General features: G+C 47.1%; 1 long non-coding RNA gene across 2 annotated transcripts; it reads right to left on the bottom strand.

Annotated features, from left to right (window-relative positions):
* Positions 1-65: 65 nt before the first annotated feature.
* On the bottom strand, positions 66-16,365 carry LOC119157160. 2 transcript variants are annotated; one of them, XR_005107415.1, is made up of 3 exons: positions 16,237-16,365; positions 9,429-9,497; positions 66-5,885 (listed from the first exon to the last, which is right to left on the bottom strand). It is a non-coding gene; the product is annotated as an uncharacterized LOC119157160 (long non-coding RNA). The 2 variants fall into 2 exon arrangements; XR_005107414.1 differs by having other exon boundaries at positions 66-9,497.
* Positions 16,366-17,273: the final 908 nt, after the last annotated feature.

Raw genomic sequence — 17,273 nt, forward strand, 5'->3', positions numbered from 1 at the left:
GTAAAGTATTTCGGTCTGGAGAGCTTTCGATTTTCCAATATGCGAACGCAGCAGAAGCAGAACTGTAAACCAATTAAAGGCAATTTAATTTAAGAGGCTTCTCACGGAGGGAAGAGATCTGGCATGTATATGGTGATGCAGTGAGCAGCGAAGACAACACAACCCCCAGCACCTGCGGAGGTTATTGCTAACAGAGATGGCGTGGGGATTCGATGCAGATGTGTCCCGGCATCCGCCTCCTGCCCTTCAGCTGCGGATATAAAAGATGGTCCAGTCATGTCATGTTCTTCCTTAATTATTAGGGAATTTGAGGCAGGTTTTTAATTGTATCGCTAGATATTTTGGAAAGGTTTGGATTTAGGGCTGAGTCCTGCTTGGCCGAGGTGGGATTTTATGCCATACACAGTCTATGCACCAGCCCATGGCAGCATCCAGCCTACCACGGGGGAACACTCTCTGACAGCAAACGGGAATAGAATATTTTTAAAAAAAAAAAACCACAATAAAAAGGATAGAACAGGGAAATAAAAGGAGTTTGTGGATTTGCTCCATTTGTATGCACTGGTGAGACTTCACAGCACAAACCAGAGGTGCTGGACTCGTGCTGCCCCGCAAGCAAGCAGCCCTGGAGGATATTCCTCACGTGCCTTCTCTCTTCCTCACTTCTCTGATGACTGAAACATAATTAAAGCAAAATAAACTCCTGTTCACAGCTCTGCTGTCCATTCGCATGCAGAAGGATGCAGATGGGCTGACTTCACTCGTGTTTCTGGTCGGCTTCTCGGCGACGTGATTTCCGTGCCACCTCCTGGGTGTCTGTAACACCCCAGGGAGCTGCAGCAGAGCCAGGAGGGTCGAGCTGGGCTTTGCCATTCCCGTGTGAGCCCTGGCCAGGGCTGCTCCGGTGATTTACTGCTCATCTCACACCCTCGAGAACCTTCCCTGGACCCAAACACCCTTTTGTCAGGATTTGTCCCCCTTCTCTTCAAAATTCTTCTAGCTGTAACAGCTCCCCAGCTGAAACATCACTCTTGTGTTTTTTCCTACTCAGAGTCCTTGCAGAGACTTCTTTTTCCCCCTCGGCACTTACAGCCCACTTTGCATCCTGAGAACGCACCAACAAATTGCTTCCACACTACACCCCAACTTCAAAAATTGTGCAGTACAAGGGTTAACCAACTTAAACGTTTAAAGAGTCATGAAATGGACTGTTTCCGCTTCCCATCTGGCTTTTATCAATTTTAAGTCGGTTTCAGAAGTACTGCTACACAATCAAAACACACAATCTCCCTAGTCAGATAATTCAATTTTATAAATGAATTACTTATGTGCCTATAAGTAAATACATTCCTAGGCAGGGAGATATTGACTGCTGTCAATGATATAATGAAGTCCAGGGGAAGCGGCTGTGGCTGAAGCACCGGCCCCTCGGCGACATCCTTCTGGGGTGCAGTGGGATGTGGGTGGAAAGGAGGGCTGCCCAGAAGGGTGGGACACCTTGAGCCACCACTGAGGACCATAGTGTGGACCATAAGCAATGTCATGGACATGAGGAGAGGATGGACTTGACGATGTTTGTGATTTGCAGTATCTGAGGGGAAATGTGTTGAAAGAGATAGGTGAAAGGGAGACACAGAGCTCCTGCTGAGGGGGTGCAGAAGGTCCCAGCCTTCCCATGCAGGCATGTCCCCTTCACCCATGCTGTTTTAGCCCCACCTTGTCCAACAGCATGGTAAAAAAAGGTAAAAAACTGCTCTTAGATATATCAAACCTCATGCAAGAAGACCTGATGCTGCAGGAAATTATTCTCCAGTTATTGCATTTTGGCGCATGGGGTCTTTAGCTAATGCTTACCTTGTCCCGGTACAGAAGTAGGCACAAACACACATCTACGCATCCCAGTTTAGTGGCGATCCAGCCTGATGGCACCCACTTCAGGTATCTCAGCAAAATGTTACACAAAGGAAAATACACACTCATGGCACCAAGTGCACCCTGGGGTAAGGGAATCTGTGAGGATCCTCTGATGGCTCTGCATCTTGGGCATGGGTCTCGATCAGGTGGGCCGTGGATTTCTGCTTTCCTTCTATTTTCATTGCTTTGTTTAGTGATGAGCTAGGAGTGTGACAAAGCCTCCATTGGGCTGGGAGCGAGGAAGGTTTTCGGATGGGGAACTGGTCCTGCCCTGATGGCCAGGGCAGAGGATGGATCCCAGCTGAATCAGGGCACAACTTTTAAAGTGCAAATATTTTGTGGTTGACAAGAAAATGGCAACTCCTTGGGGGTAAAGTAACAGTTGAAGCATGGTTTTGTTTCTACTTGCTCTCCAGCAGCTTGAGACTGAGGTCTGATGAGGCAGGAAAGGTTGGCAGTTCCAGCTTTTCATGTTTTACGACCAGTTTTGGTGAGTATGAACATTACATTTAAACTAAAGCTGATCCCAGTTCCTGGCATTCCTCAGTTCCCCATCACCCTGGGGTCCCTGTTCCCTTTCTTGTGGCACAACTGGAAAATATGACTGAAGGCAGCTTGGACTTGGACTGAAGTAGCCCAGGGTGAGTGGTGCCACTCAGCCATCCGCCAGAAATCCTGCCAGCAGTCCTAAAGGAGGTTGTGCTCTGCTCGTGGTGAGCCCCGGGGAGCTGCAGGTTTCTCTCTGTTCCTCCACCACAAATGGTCCCATGGCAAACCAGCCCAACCCAGAGGAATGCAAGCTGCAGAGGTGAAGAATGAGTTGGATCACAGGGACCACCTGGGGTAGGCAGGAGCTGGGGTTTGTCTTGTCTTTCGAAGGCCTGTTTAATAGCAGCTAGGTCATTGCACTACGTCTCTGGAGGAAGGGCTGCCACGAGCTCAAGCTGGTGCTGCCAAGACCTCGTATAGAGTTTCCCACTCTGGATGTGCACCTACTTGGACCAAATCTTCACCTTTTCAGTTATTTCCCTTTTCTGCAGCAGCGATTTGACACCATCTGAGCAGCCCTGGCTGACAGGATTGTTTCATTGGGAGCTTTGTGTGGTTTTCTGCTGGTGCTTCATCCACATCAGAGGCAGCACGCAGGATTTTTCAAACCCTTCGCAAGCCCCTGCAGCTAAAAGCGGGGTTGTGCTGTGAAGATCCATACCATAAGCTGTAACACATTCTTGAGAAATGTGGGGCTCTGCTGAGCAGCAGCATGCAAGCACGTCTCCTGTGAAGCAATGGCAGACCATGACCTGGCAATAAGATTTGCATCCCACTCAGAATAGACCAAAATGAACCCCATCACCAGTCCAGCAGGGCTCTGGAGCACGTGGGGTGCTGGGTTTTGCATGGATGCTCACTTCCAGTACCAGTTTCAGCTATGGAAATGGGCTCCTGTTGCTTGTACGTGCTCTTCTCCATCGTTTTGTCCTGGTCTCCAAAGCAGCTGGAAGGAGGAGAAGCAATGGAGTCTTGCAGCAAAATCCACATGGAAGTGACCACACAGCAGCGTGAGGCTCCCTGCAGAAATAGCTCCCAAAGAGGTGGAATAATTTGCTGGTTTAACCACCCTGGCTTGGGAGAGTTCCCTATGCTAGCTGAGAAAAGCAGCTACTGCTCTGCTGCGTCCTCAGGTCCTCTCTGCAGGTTGGGAGGACCAGGGCAGGTCCATCCCTAATCCAAGGGCAAACTGACCTTGAGGTTGCTGCAGCCAGGCACATCCTCTCCCTCCCAGCAAATCTAGCACATTTCTGCATAATAATGCAATAAATCTTCTTTGCTGAGAGGGGCTGGGAGCAAGGGTGATGTTTGCTCTCTTACGGGGCGAGTCAATTGCTAAATAAATAGAGTGTTGAAAGCCTGGAGAAATTTGGAGACAGGTCTTCAAAAGGACAATTTTAGGGGGTACAAATTGTAACCAAAAATCTGCATTCGCATTCTGCATCTGCAGATAATTGTAAGCATCTGTAGCGCCAAGTTTGAGAGTGGGCGGGAACAAGATAGGCAAGGGTAAAAACACACGGGCACGCTCCACCGGATCCGTGTCCGAGGTGTAAAGGTTTGGACACCGCCGGGATGCTGCGTGTGCCGGGGAAAAGCCACCACCACAAGTACTCGGTAAAGTGCTAGGCAAATGTATGCCTCAAAGGAAATATGAAGAATACTTAATTGAAGTAAGTAATTAAGTGAAATTAATAAAATAAAATACTAAAGTAAAATGAAATGGAATTAAATGAAATTAAAATAACAAACCTAAACTAAACAATTTTGTTTTAAATACAAACTCCAGGTGGGCTTCAATGCTGTGCAGCAGACTTGTAGCACTTCCTTTCCTAATCCTCTTTTACCTTAGAGGGAATCGACCTGCCAGAAAACGCAGAAATCCACACTACTTTGATCTTTTGAAAAGGACTTCTGCCTCCTCATCTTAAAAATGCCAAATCAAGAATCCATTTTCTCTTTTGCTCCTTCTTTTGGTGCTGGCAAAAAATCTTTGATGCTCAAGTCCTGTTTTTCCATCTGAGAAGCTCCATGGGCGCTGACAGCTGACAGGCATTTTTACAGCCATTATGCATTTGGAGGGTAATATGCATATTTTGGCACTTTCCCTTAGGAGGGAACTGAAGCAAGGTCTTGCCAATAGCCCACTAAATTACACCTCTAAAGACATTTTTTCTTCTGCCTTGTGATGGTGAGATTCTTTTATTATAATGTTGCAGGAAAACCTGGCAGAAGTACAGTTCAACATTGCCTGAAGAACAGCTTCCGAGCAATCAGCTCTCTGCAAAGTTCAGGAGGTCCTTATTTTCCTGGGGGAAGTGCTTTAATCAAGATTAATTTTTTCCAGTTTTCAGTAATCGGAGCTCTTCCTGAGTTTTCCTCAACTCTCCTTTAGGATGAAATTATCAAATTTCCATGGCAATTAGCAGAGAAAGTTTGAGCAGAAAGATCGTTTTGTACAATGGATGGCAGGGGACAAGTGACATTAGGTTGGAAGATCTGCATGAGGGGGTCTCTGTGTGATGTTGTCCCATAAAATGTGTCGCTCCGCAACACACAATTTTTATCCGAGGTGTAGCTGACCTCCTGGTGCTCAAAAAAATCTCAGTCCTGCTCTCCCAATGTGTGATCCCTCGATATGACAGAGAAGGATTAGCAGAAGCAAGCGACTTTGACCTGGATTTCGCTTTAGCTGAATAGCTGCCAAATCTCCTTTGCCTTAAAGCCACCCCGTGGCAAAGCCCTGGTGCCAGCCACCTGCGTGGGGTGAGCTTTGCAGGTGCCGTGGAGCAGCCAGGGTGCACAGCCCGGCCTCAGCCGCAGCCACCACTGTCTCCCCGAGGTGGGAGTGGGTGCTCGGAGACATGGGGCTGCAGCCCACTGCCGCGGGGCTGCCGGGCGCCGTGCTCCGAAGGACCTCTCTGCTGACTCGGGGGCTGAATGTCCCTTGTGGATGGACCCAAAACAGTGGATCATCTGCCACGTGCCCCCTGAGGGAGAGCACGCCGAGCTCTGCAGCAGCAGCAGAAGAGGGGACTGGGGGAAATGGGGAAAGGAGTAAAGGGAAGAAAAAGTACCGATTCACAGAGGTTTGCACCGAAGCAAAGGAGACATTTCAGTTCTGTGCTTCACGGTTCCTGGGTGTAAATTATTACTTGTGAGAACCTGGAGAGTCCCGGGGGCTGTGAAACAGCTCAGGAACCCCAGGAAGCTCATGAGCCACCTGGACATGTGAGCTCCAAAATGCCATCAATTACCCGCTCCATTTCTAAGTTTTGGTCAGGCTGAGGAGGCAGCAGCACCGGCATGGTGCACAGCAGCGAGTAACCTTGCTGAGCTCACAGCCGCCACCCGGCTGGCTGACTTACGCCTGGAAGCAACAGACACAGTTGGGATCCCGGCATCAGGTCACATCTCAGTGGCTGTTTTCAGAAAATATGGGAGAAAAAAGAAGAGTCACTAATCTGTAGTTCCATGCCAGAGCCTCAGGTGGGAAAAGACGAGGTCGGGCTTCTCTGGGCTTTGCTTTGCCTGGCAGGGAGACAAAGCCGAAGCAGCGCAGGGGAAGGGTGGCTGCAGAGCTGGTGCAGGGGCTGCAGGAAGGCAGAGCACTTTCCACAGCTGCCTTCCCGCTGTGGTCCCGCTGATGTATATTAAATATAGCTAACAGATCGGCAGGGTGATTTCTCTCCCTGCCGGGCTCTATCCCAGCCAAGCCCGAGAACACCCATTACCCTCCCTGCTCCTCTGCCTGCTTCAAAACAGGGTTTAAGCCATCCCTAGTCCGCAAGGCCCGCTGAGCGGCGGCGGTGTGCGCAGGACGGCGGGGAGGGGAGGGAAGGAGAGGGGAGGCTTTCCTGGGGCTGCAGCTGTGCAGCTGATGAAGTGATAGCAGGGAGGCAGTCGTCCAGAAATAATGCAGACACCAGGTGAGGAAGGAGGACAGGGCAGCCCGAGGAGGTACCTGCCCACAGTTCAAACATGACACCTCTTCCTACTCTGCCCTGGGGAGCAGGCAGGGATGCTAAGTGCTTCAGATTGCCAGTGATGGCCCAGGAAAGCAACAAGACTGCACCAGCCAGTGCCCACATGCCGTCCCCTCAAACCAAATGCCCCTCCAACACCAGCAGGGACTGACCCCTGCCCCGAGCAGCCCTGTCCTCCATGGCAGATGGCAAGGAGGTTTAAAACACAGGCATTCATCCAAAGCCCAGGGAAACACCCTCTAATTCTGTTCTATGGCTCAGCCACTCATTTCTTCTGAAGCTGATGAATAAACACGACTGAAATATTTAGCAGAGGCAGCTACAGGAGCGTGGGTTTTCAAAACGTGGTGCTTCGGTGAGGCTTGGGTCCTGCTTGTACCCTGCGGTCCTCAGCAGCGGCAGCACCGCCCCGGCCCTGCAGCTCCCTACGGAAGAAGCAGCAGGAGGAGACTGTGGTTCTGTTCCCTTGCGTGATGCAGCATCTGGAAAGGGGGGCAACTGCTGTTACATGACGAGCAAGCCATGGAGTGCGGCTTAGGAGCTGAGAGGGAGGGTAAAGAGCAGAGTAACTCAGCGTGTACTGCACTGTTAGAAAATATATTCAAGAAAAAAGCCCTGCAGAGCCATCCGCTCAGGACATCAGGCATTTTCTCTCTGAAAGACATTTCAAAATAATAACTTTTTAAATTTAAGTTACACTTGCATTTTGCACTGTATTAAATGCCTAGAAAGGGCTTCTCATGTCTTTTTCCCTTGCCTTGGAGGAAATGGTGTCCCCTGCCTCAGGAGCCACCTGCAGATGCAGCCCCAGCCCATTGTGGGTCTCCCCAGCCATATGAAAGACATCATCCCTCCTCTGCCTTCAGCTCAGGATTGTGTTACCCTGTAGTAATTCACTTACAGTTAGCAAACGATAAATCCTTGCACAGTTAGTTGAGAAATCAGGGCTAAGAAGGATGGAAGTGTATTATTAAATCCAAATGGCTCTATAGCCCAAGCCTCCCTTATTCACTTCATAGCAAAATTAACAATATTACAGGGTATGATAAACTGCAGTGCTGTAATAGCTGTTCCCTAAGTACACCTTAAATAAAGTGATCACTTTTTCAGTGAGGTTTTTAGCCTGACGTTAACTGGATGTTAGAAGAAAAGAAATCTTTAGTATTTTTCTTCCATTTCAGTACAGATCCTTCAAGCCCTGTCCTTTTCTGTTCAGGGTGGCTGGTGGCAGGATGGTGGCTTTGGAGTGAGCCTGGGGCTGCCCCTGACATGGGTCTGAATCAGGGCTTTGCAGAGCAATTTGGAGTAGGGAGCTGCAATATCTGTAGCAAAAGAAATATTTTAAAAGCTGAATTTCAGACAACAACACTAGCTTTAAGATAGGCTCAACCGGCATTTTGCAGGTGGGACCGTGGGTCCTTGAGCATCTAGATGCAGGATGCTCAGAGGCATCATCTCAATTTCTCGTGGCCAGGAAGAGAGGTGTGAACTGTCCCTTGGTGGGTGGGTTTCTCTCAGCCAGCATCACAGTCTGGTGAGCTGCTGCCATCCGTGATTTATCATACAGAACAGAGGAGAGAGGAAAGCCACTAAATCCTGACATTTGCCCCTTTTTATCAGACATTTGTGCTGGATTATGACTTTCTGTTTATCTCCCAGCTGAGCTGCTGGCTGTATCATGACACAGTAACGTTATCTGTTCGGCCTTTGCAAAAATAGCCTGGGTTCAGGTCAGCACGAAGACAAGAGTATTTTGGCCTTTGCTTTGCAGGGAAATGAAGGCACAAGGGTGAAAACTCAGTGACTATGTTGGCTCTGACTTGCAGTGAAAATGGGTATATTTGCCTGACCTGTTCATCCCCATCTATGTTCACATTTTAGTATTTTAGCCATACAGATACAATCAGTTCCCTCAACCTGGATGACTTCTTTAGAGGCTGAGGGTCTGTCAGGAGCACAGTGCAGCCCCCAGGAAACATCAGGGCTCCTGGCAGGGTACCACCAACTGGGACCTGAAGCTCACTGTCCCCAGGGAGGCTTGAAATGAAGCCCAGTGCCTGAGGTCTGCCAACCTGCCATTCGTTTCTCCCTCCTTAGGGTTCCCTGTTCCTCCCCACTTGCCTCCTTACCCCCATACTGGGTACTCATTTCTGAGTGGGTTTGTCTTAGCAAGAGGTGATGGCATATGGTCACTGGCTTCCATGTGCTGTAGCTTCAGGAGAAGCATCCTAAGACTTATTTCATAGAAACTTAAATTGAAAAATGGAAAAATGAAAAATAGAAAACCACACCTTTTTTTTTTTTTTTTTTTTTATCTGCAATTTGGGTGTGAGCTGCTTTGTTGTTTTGGTGAATGCATGATTTCCTCAGCATGACAGCAGTGCTTCAGGGGAAAAAAAAAAAAAGTACGAAAACACTAATTGGACTTTCTCAAAGGTGCAAAGGCAAACAAGAAAGATGGAGACGATGCCAGGGAGCTACTGTACAACAGGTGAAGCCTGCACAGGGGAAACCGGATTTGTTTATCTGCTTGCTTGGTGTTTCTTTTGTCAACGTGGATATCACATACAGAAGATCAGGTTTCAGATGGGTTTTCTGGGGTAAGGAGCTCACAGGGTTTGTGGCCGGTGTCATGTAGCGCTGGCCTCCCACAAGGCAAAACCCGAGCACTGCCACCCTCCTGGTTCCAGGACAAGGCTCATGTTGAGAACAGATGTGGTGAGGACATGGGACACCAGCACTGTATTTCTCCATCAGCATGGAGAGAACAAAGACAACTCCTTGAGCCAGGTCAGGTAACACCACACAGCGGGGAAGTTAATAAAATGTGTTCAGCAGGAGAAAGAGCTCATATTTGTTACATGATTACTGGAAAAACAGAGCACATCCCAGGCATGGATTTGACTACCCCACACCACAGAAGGTTTGTCCACCTGTTTTCAATGAAGAAATGGGGCACGGAGAGGTGGAGTGACCTACCCAAGGTGGCAGAGGTGTACATCCCAGACCTGAGCACCAGCGTGTCTGTAATAGCTTTCTTCCACAATGCTGGAGAGAGAAAGAAAAAGTATGAGCTGGCTCTTTGCTTCTATATTTTTGTGAAATATTCTAGCTCTGCTGACCTGTCATGAACAAAAAATGGGGATCAAGGAGACCTGCCCTGTAAGACCCCACCTTCCTGCCCAGATTTTGATCTATGCCCAGTTCAGACTTGCTATGAGGTTTCCAAGGACTTGGGTAACTTTTTCAGATCTGTTTTTGCCAGCCTCTCTGTCTTTTGGCTTGGCTCGTGTCCAGAAGGAGTCACAATGAAGCCACTGGATAGAGTATGTGTTTCCAAGGATAATCATGAGAAGATGGGATGGAAAGTTTTTTTGCCAACTTTTGGCATAAGTAGCCCGTATCTGCAGCCTGTGGAGCTCGCCCTCGGCTCTGACATGGCAAGGTGTTCTGATGCACGCATACACTGTGCAAGGAATTTTACTTGCATCAGAAATCCCGGTGACTTTAGTGGGTCATTCTGCATGAGCAAAGCCGTCTGCATAAACAAATGATTGCAGATTTGGGATTTCACCGAGGTCGTAGCAGGTATTCCCGGATTTCTGGGAATCGGGTTCAATCCTGATGTTGTGACATCCATAGTGAGCGAGTCACATAGTGACGGAGTCATATAATGGCTGATGCCACTCCAGGATGTTTTTCATAGGAAACACCCATATTGCGGGTTGATGCACATGGTGTTGGATTTTCTGTCTGTAAGTCTTTGCTTTGTGCAGCTCCATCCTGCAGACCGCTGGCCCACACCTGGCCAAGCCCCTGAGCATGTGAATTATCGAAATATATAGTATAGTCCATCTCTGTTCAGCAAAGCACTGAGGCACATGCTTAATTTTTAGCTTAACTCACAGGGCTGTATCTTAAATCAGTGGGACATTCAATCAGTGGGATTTTTTCCTTCCCAAGGACTGTAGGGTCAGAATTTAATACGGAAAGTCACGGGGATTTTTCCTAAAGACTAAGTTTATAAAAATGAATTTTATAGCATTGTTTTCAAACTTATTAACTGTGTCATACTGTTATTGCCTCCAGTCATTTTTTTAGAAAACAAATAAACAGCAAGTATTTGTCAGTCTCAGCAATAAACTATAGTGGCAGCAAACTTAATCTGGTGTTAATTAGGCTTGTGGAAAACTAAATCAAGCATCAGAAACCACAGATTATTTTAGGCTTCCTCTAGCATAAACACAAAGGCTTGAGGATCCATAACATATTATTTTTGTTGACAGTTTTCCACTTTTCCCCCAATTTATTTCACATATCTGATAGGCTGCTCCTTGATTGCTTTTAGCTCTGTCTTCTTTTGGCCTCAGTGTGGCAGTTTGTTAATCCTTCCTATTTTTGTGTATTTAAGCAGGATTACAAACTTCAAATACATTGTAAAAGGAACCTGTATACAATCTTTCAAAATCATTTAAGTGGGCCAATGACAGAAGTACCAGCCTTGCAAGTAAATACAGAACATTTCGGAAATCATTCCCAGTGTTTATTTATAAGCCATTTTTAATTACTCAGCAGGAATGAATGAAAGAACTAGAAAATGGAGAACGACAGAGGGTTTTGCATTAAGTTACAACTCAGGAGAACAAGGGAGTGATCGCCATGCTTTCAAGTCTAGATAATTTTGGTGTGTAATTAAGCCCTGCTGGTTTATCGACAATCTAATAAAATTAAACTGCACACTATTTTGCAAATAGCATAGGGATCTCTTGAAAAGCTCCACACAGCACAGAGAAATAGTGGACGTCTCCACCCAGGGAAAAGCAAGTAAAGAAGCCAGGTAAATTTTAGATTTAGATCAGATATTAGGAAGAAATTCTTCCCTGTGAGGGCAGCGCTGGCAGAGGCTGCCCAGAGCAGCTGTGGGTGCCCCATCCCTGGGGGTGCTCAGGGCCAGGCTGGACGGGGCTGGGGGCAACCTGGGCTGGTGGGAGGTGTCCCTGCCCCTGGCGGGGGTTGGGGCTCGGGGGGCTGTCAGCTCCCTCCCAGCCCAAACCAGGCTGTGATGCTATGACGTCAATGGCAGAAAACTCACTAAAAGATGAATTTAGGGCCATAAAGGTTAAGAAAGGCAGGGCAGAGCTTGGAAGCTCACTCAGACACAGACCCAAGAGGAGGGTGCTCATGCCACCCTCAGCGCCTGCCTGAGGATGCTGCAGCATGGTCCAGCACCACTGCACCCGCACGCCCGGCTCCCTGCTACAGCTGCCCATGGTGCTACCAGAAGGTGGTGGTATACCAGCACCGTGCCAACTCATGTGAGATTGCAAACAGCAGGGATTTAAGACAGACAAATGTGAAGGCAGCTGGTGTAGTGACAGCCCCAAGCGGAGGCAGGACAGTGGGGACACAGCAGATTCCCGGGCGGGGTTCGAACTCGGGCAGCGTGTAGCTGAGCAACAAAATTGCAGGAGGTGAAAAGAGCGTGCCGAGTACTCCCTAATCCATATGAAACAGAAACCAGGAAGCTTCAGAGAGGGACTGCAAATAAAACAGAGCTGTCAGTATTTTCGTCAGCAACCGTTGGGCTGCTGAGCTGTAAGGTGGTTGGGATTTCTTCAAACTACTTCCCAAGCTTCAGCCTACAAAGCGATTCTTGCACCCGTGGCTGGAATTTGTTGCAGGTGCCACTCATTGAAGGCCCATCCCGTCAGCAAGTTTTTGTCTGGGAAGGGCCACTAGTGTGGTACTTCAAAATAAATACAGACAGGGCAGTTATTCAGGGCTTGCAGAGCTCCCAGGCATTGGCTGAAGGTTTCCCAGCAATTTGGCGATGCTGAGACCCCAAGATGGGGACAGTGACCATTGCAGAAGAGAGTTTGAGCAAGGTTGGGGTGGTGGATTTCCCCCAGATGTGGCCCCCCTGCCCTAAGAGGAAAGACATCCCTTTGGAAAGGCCCTGACCATTCCCAAAATCAAACCGGAGTGTTTTGTGAATTGATCCCAGGTCCAAAGTGATGGAGTGGGCACATGACGTGTTGGTATATGTCAAAGCATCCCTGGAACCTCTGTCTCTGCAGCCCAGCAACAAACAAGACATGGTACATAGCGTCACAGGAATTCAAGGATCAGTAAACAGGTAAAATGCATATAAAATTCCAGTTGCCACAAGACTGATGAATAATTTATTAGTAACAAATAAAATAAAAATAAAAAAGTGAAAGAAACTCAACTTAATTTCTAAAAAAAACAGCTCAGCAGACGAAGATGAAGATCAACATGTTCCCAGCAAGCATAAGACCAGCCCATAAAGACTTGTCCTGACCATTAAGGCACAAGGATGGGAAATCTCTTACAGATGATGGTGGTTTACTCAACAGCTTGAACACATTCCTTGCCTCATTATTCAGCAGCAAAGACAAAGATCAACCTGTCTCAGTCGAGCTGATGTGCTGTGGAGGCAGAAGGAGCAAAGTTCTTCATGAGCTGCTGGGAGAAGCACGTTCCAGTACGCTGGTGGAAACCAAAACTCAATGCTTGCTGTCCTTACACAATTTCTGTTATCGTGTTTAACTGCATGGCTTTATTGATTATTTATAAATAACATACAAATAGTAAGTTGTAACCGAGAAGTACCATTTAAAGCTCGCTCATTCCCCAAAGTAGAGTCAATACTGCGACCCCTTGTTCAATGAGTTTTCCTACCAAGCTGGAGGGTGAATGAGATAGTGCCAAGGACACCAAGAGAAAACCCAAGTTCTCACCTCCCAGGACAGGCAACGGCCACCCTCACCCTGCGAGGGCACCGTGGTTGCTCCTCTGGCTTCCTCTGAGCCCTCCCCTCTCACCCCCAGCATCACCTGCAGCAGCCCTAGGTGGGATTAATCCATGTCTTACCTGTTACCAGATACCACGACAGCAAAGAAACATTAGCATCTGAATTAAATGTTGGGAATTTAGAAGCTAATTAAGCATCATTAAAGGTTTTTAAGCAATAGCCCATATATTTTACGGGCTGGGAAAGGCCAGAGGTACCCACGCTTCTTTGGCACACGCACACATCCCTCTGCGCAGCCACCCCAGAGAGCCAAGCCACTGCCATGACTGCCTAAAAAGTTGCAAAAAGTGATGTAAACAATACTTTGCAAGTGTATATGCACATGCATGGCATGCTTGCCTGCCTTTAGGGCAGTTGTCTGGACAAGACTGTGAGTTCTGCCTGGCATATCTGTAGGGAACAAATGTGTGAGCACAGGAGACTGTGCTAACAGGAAAGAAAGGCGCTGCAGTGCTGCAGGTTTAGCTCAAAAGAGTTTTATCCAATATTCCCACAAGAAAACACAAGACAGAGCAGGCTGACAGAGTGGGAAAACTCTAAGGGCTGAGACCTCTACTCCAAAATCACCACAAAGTAGTAACATTACATCTTTTTTAATGGTGCCTGCAGGTTAGCTGTAAGAGTAGGGGTGGCACCCTCATGGTGCAATGTGATCTGCATGGCTGGAGCAAGCTGGGATCTGAGCACCCCAGGTGCTCCGAGAGACCCCAAAACTGCACGAGCCGTGCCGACCCTCTCACCCCTCTGGTCCTTTCCAGTTGCATGGCATAAAGCTGCTAAGATGATCCTGAAGATACACAAGGTGGTTTCCCTGCTGATGACAGTACCACGAAGCATTCAAAGGATTTTCTGGCAACTCAGTTGTTTCTTACTTTGTCATGTCTAACCTTAACTCTGCAGTTTCAAATTCGTAGCTCTTAGGCTGGAATAACTAAAACATCCATGCTTTATAGTTTAGTTTACCAATACAATTCTCTTGAACATAAGCCCACAGTGATGCAGGCCTTTTTTTTATTTATTTTTGCGTAAGGATTTCCTTTGTTTTTTTTAAAAAAATTGTTGAACATTTATGCACAGATGCTGAGCAATGACCCAAACAGAATAGTGTATGCAGTATTTCCAGGATAAAAAAAGACAGGGTTTTTCCTCACATGGCCAAAATCTGTGTCTCTTTTTGGCAGGTGAGCCAGGAGAGGTGCTGTGCTGCGCCTAGCTGTGTAAATGTGCATGTGTGGTATGCAACAGCAAGGTGGGCTTCAAAGGAAAGACCTTGGGATCTGGGCATAGGGACCAAAAAAAGTTTAAAAAAAAACACTTGGGAAAGCCCCCAGACCCATAGTGGTTTTAGACGAGCAGCTCTGCGCCACCCCTTCCCTGCCTGTGCCAGGACACCTGGGCAAGGCCTGCGGATCTGGAAAGCGGTGCCAGCTGAGCTGTGTCAGTAATGTGAGCTGTGCATGGCCCCCGCTCCTCGTGCCAGTTATTAAACCTTGACATTGACATTTTTTAGTGTAAAAATAAAAAAGTCAGTGTAGATTGTTTCTAAGAGATTTCTTATGGCAATCCCTACTCTTGCATGTTTGACTTAGGGTTAGCAAGGTACTAGGCATAATAAACCAAGACTTGTAAAGAAAAACATCCAAATAAAGTAACAGAAAAATTGTCCAAGCATTTCTGTCACTGTTTAGCCGCAGACTGATGACAGAGTGATGAAGGAGTCATCCCCACTCCCCAGGCCACGCAGCATCAAGGGTTTGCCATGGGTAGAAATTTTTGGCCTGACAAAATCACATGCCTTTGGTCTCTACAGCACACAGAGGCTACATCGCACAGCAATGTAAATCTGTATTTACATTGTAAATGTAAAAAAATGTAAAGGTATTACACATATACCTTCACGTGGGCATGGTTTTCTTTGAAATTCAGTCTGTAACAAATCTGGGTGAGGCAATAGGAGTAATAAGAAGCAGTGGGGCAATTTTCCACCTTGAGCAATATCCGATGTATGAGGCTGCTGCATCTTTGCTTACTTAAAAAGACTTGAGGATATTAAACTGGGGACTGCACTAAGAAGAAAGCTTTGCATGGATGTTTATTTCTCCCTTCTCAGCATCAAGATCCCAGTTTCAGAACAGCTCGAAACTGGTAGCTGCAAGGATATACATACAACACTCGTATGTACACTATGCATTAACACTTGCCAGACACTACCAGCACCACCATTACAGACCTCACTTTTCCCCAGTATTTATTCTTCCTTGAGTTTCTATTCCCATAAAAGTTAATATTGGATTGCCTGAGAAAGAACAGAGTGTTCATTTATTGGGAAAAGATGATTTTCAAGCTGATTTGCATTAATTTTGAAAGTAAGATTTTTATTTTGTTCCCATTTCTTTCCAGGAAAAACTGAAGTCATATGAGAGCAAACCATGCCTTGCCTGGTTTTGATCACTTGGCATACTTAGAACCAAACTCCTCAAAGTAAATATTTCCTATGAAGATCATTAAGGGTGTGACCAACATGTAAGGAACAGCAACAGGAAAATACTGCTTTAAACCTAATACCGCATCATGTTGCATTCATTAGTTACTTGACATTGTAGCTGGAACAGGAAAAAATAAAAAGGCATAGAGCAGAATGACATTTCAATTTGTTAAATGCTTCTGAATCAGTACAATTACCACCCACCCCCCCACCCCAAACTGCAATAGTTCTCCACCTGTTTAGCAAAGGCAGAAGCTGCCTGTACCCCTTTGGGTGGGCATAGGAAGGCTGGAGGGTCTGGGAGTTTGTGCTCAGCCCGTAACCATGCCAGAAGCTGTGAGATATCCAACATGGGTACCCAAGATATTATTTGGGAGACGATGCCTTGCTCCCTGCATCATGAAAGAGAAATAATAAATGTATAAGATATAAATATATAAGAAATAAATAAGAAATAATAATTTTACCAGGATAAAACTAGCAGCCGGGACAGCCAGTCCAGGAGCTGCACCCTCACCTCCCACGTGGCACAGCCAGAGGTCCCAGGGCTCACTGGCTGGCTGGGGTGGGAGCCTAGGGTGTGCTCCTGGAAGCTCGCCAGCTCCTGCACGCTAAAACCCAGCCTTCATTTATATTTAGGGGGGGAAAAAATATTGAAAAAAAAAAAAAAGTGCACTCCCACACAGTGCTGGAGGAAGGAAGATAAAGCACACGTCCTCCTTCCTCCCTGCCCGCCCAACCAACGGAAAGCCCATGCTTTATCGGGTGAAGGCAGGGCTGCCCAGCTCCTGCTCCCTGCCAAGGGACCACGGCAGGCAGCAGGGACAGTGTTTTTAAGAAATGACACAGCAGTTTAACAGCAGAGAGAGTAGCCAAATGGCCCTGGGTGTGAGCAAGGTGATTGCCCAACCTGACTGGGCTGCAGTGCATCGCTGGCAGGTTACATCTTCCCCCTTGTAAAACAGCTTTTTAATCAGAAACTCTGCTAACTGATCAAAAATCATTCATAGTCATAACAATTTTGCTCTGCTTTACACCATTGATGCAATCCTAAATGAAGGACTTAATAAGACTAGCCAAGAGACGCTAGCCAATACTGAATGCCAAATCCTATGTTTTTGTGAGGTTTTTTCACACAAATGCACTCAGGCACAATCATATTAGACACAGATTTTCAGAAAGTCAGGATACTCGGGATATTTCATAACTTTCACAACTCTGCCTACAGCTCTGGGCTTTCAAGGGTATTAAATTGAACTTATCATGTACGTGAGCGAGCAGCCCACTTCATTGTCACTGATTATGGGAGTTGCTCAGGAAATGCATGTGTGCCTAATGTAACCGCATACAGCTTTAACATCACGCAAACAGCAAGACATTCCCTCTGCCCGGCTCTGCCTGCCCTTCCGTTCCCACTTGGGTTCGGCTCAATGTAGCTGTCCGCAGCGTTAAAGCATCATGAGGTTACAGAAGAACTGGCGGAAATTAAGGGAGGGTGAATACT

Source organism: Falco rusticolus, chromosome 14 (assembly GCF_015220075.1).
Source record: "Falco rusticolus isolate bFalRus1 chromosome 14, bFalRus1.pri, whole genome shotgun sequence".
NCBI lineage: Eukaryota > Metazoa > Chordata > Aves > Falconiformes > Falconidae > Falco > Falco rusticolus.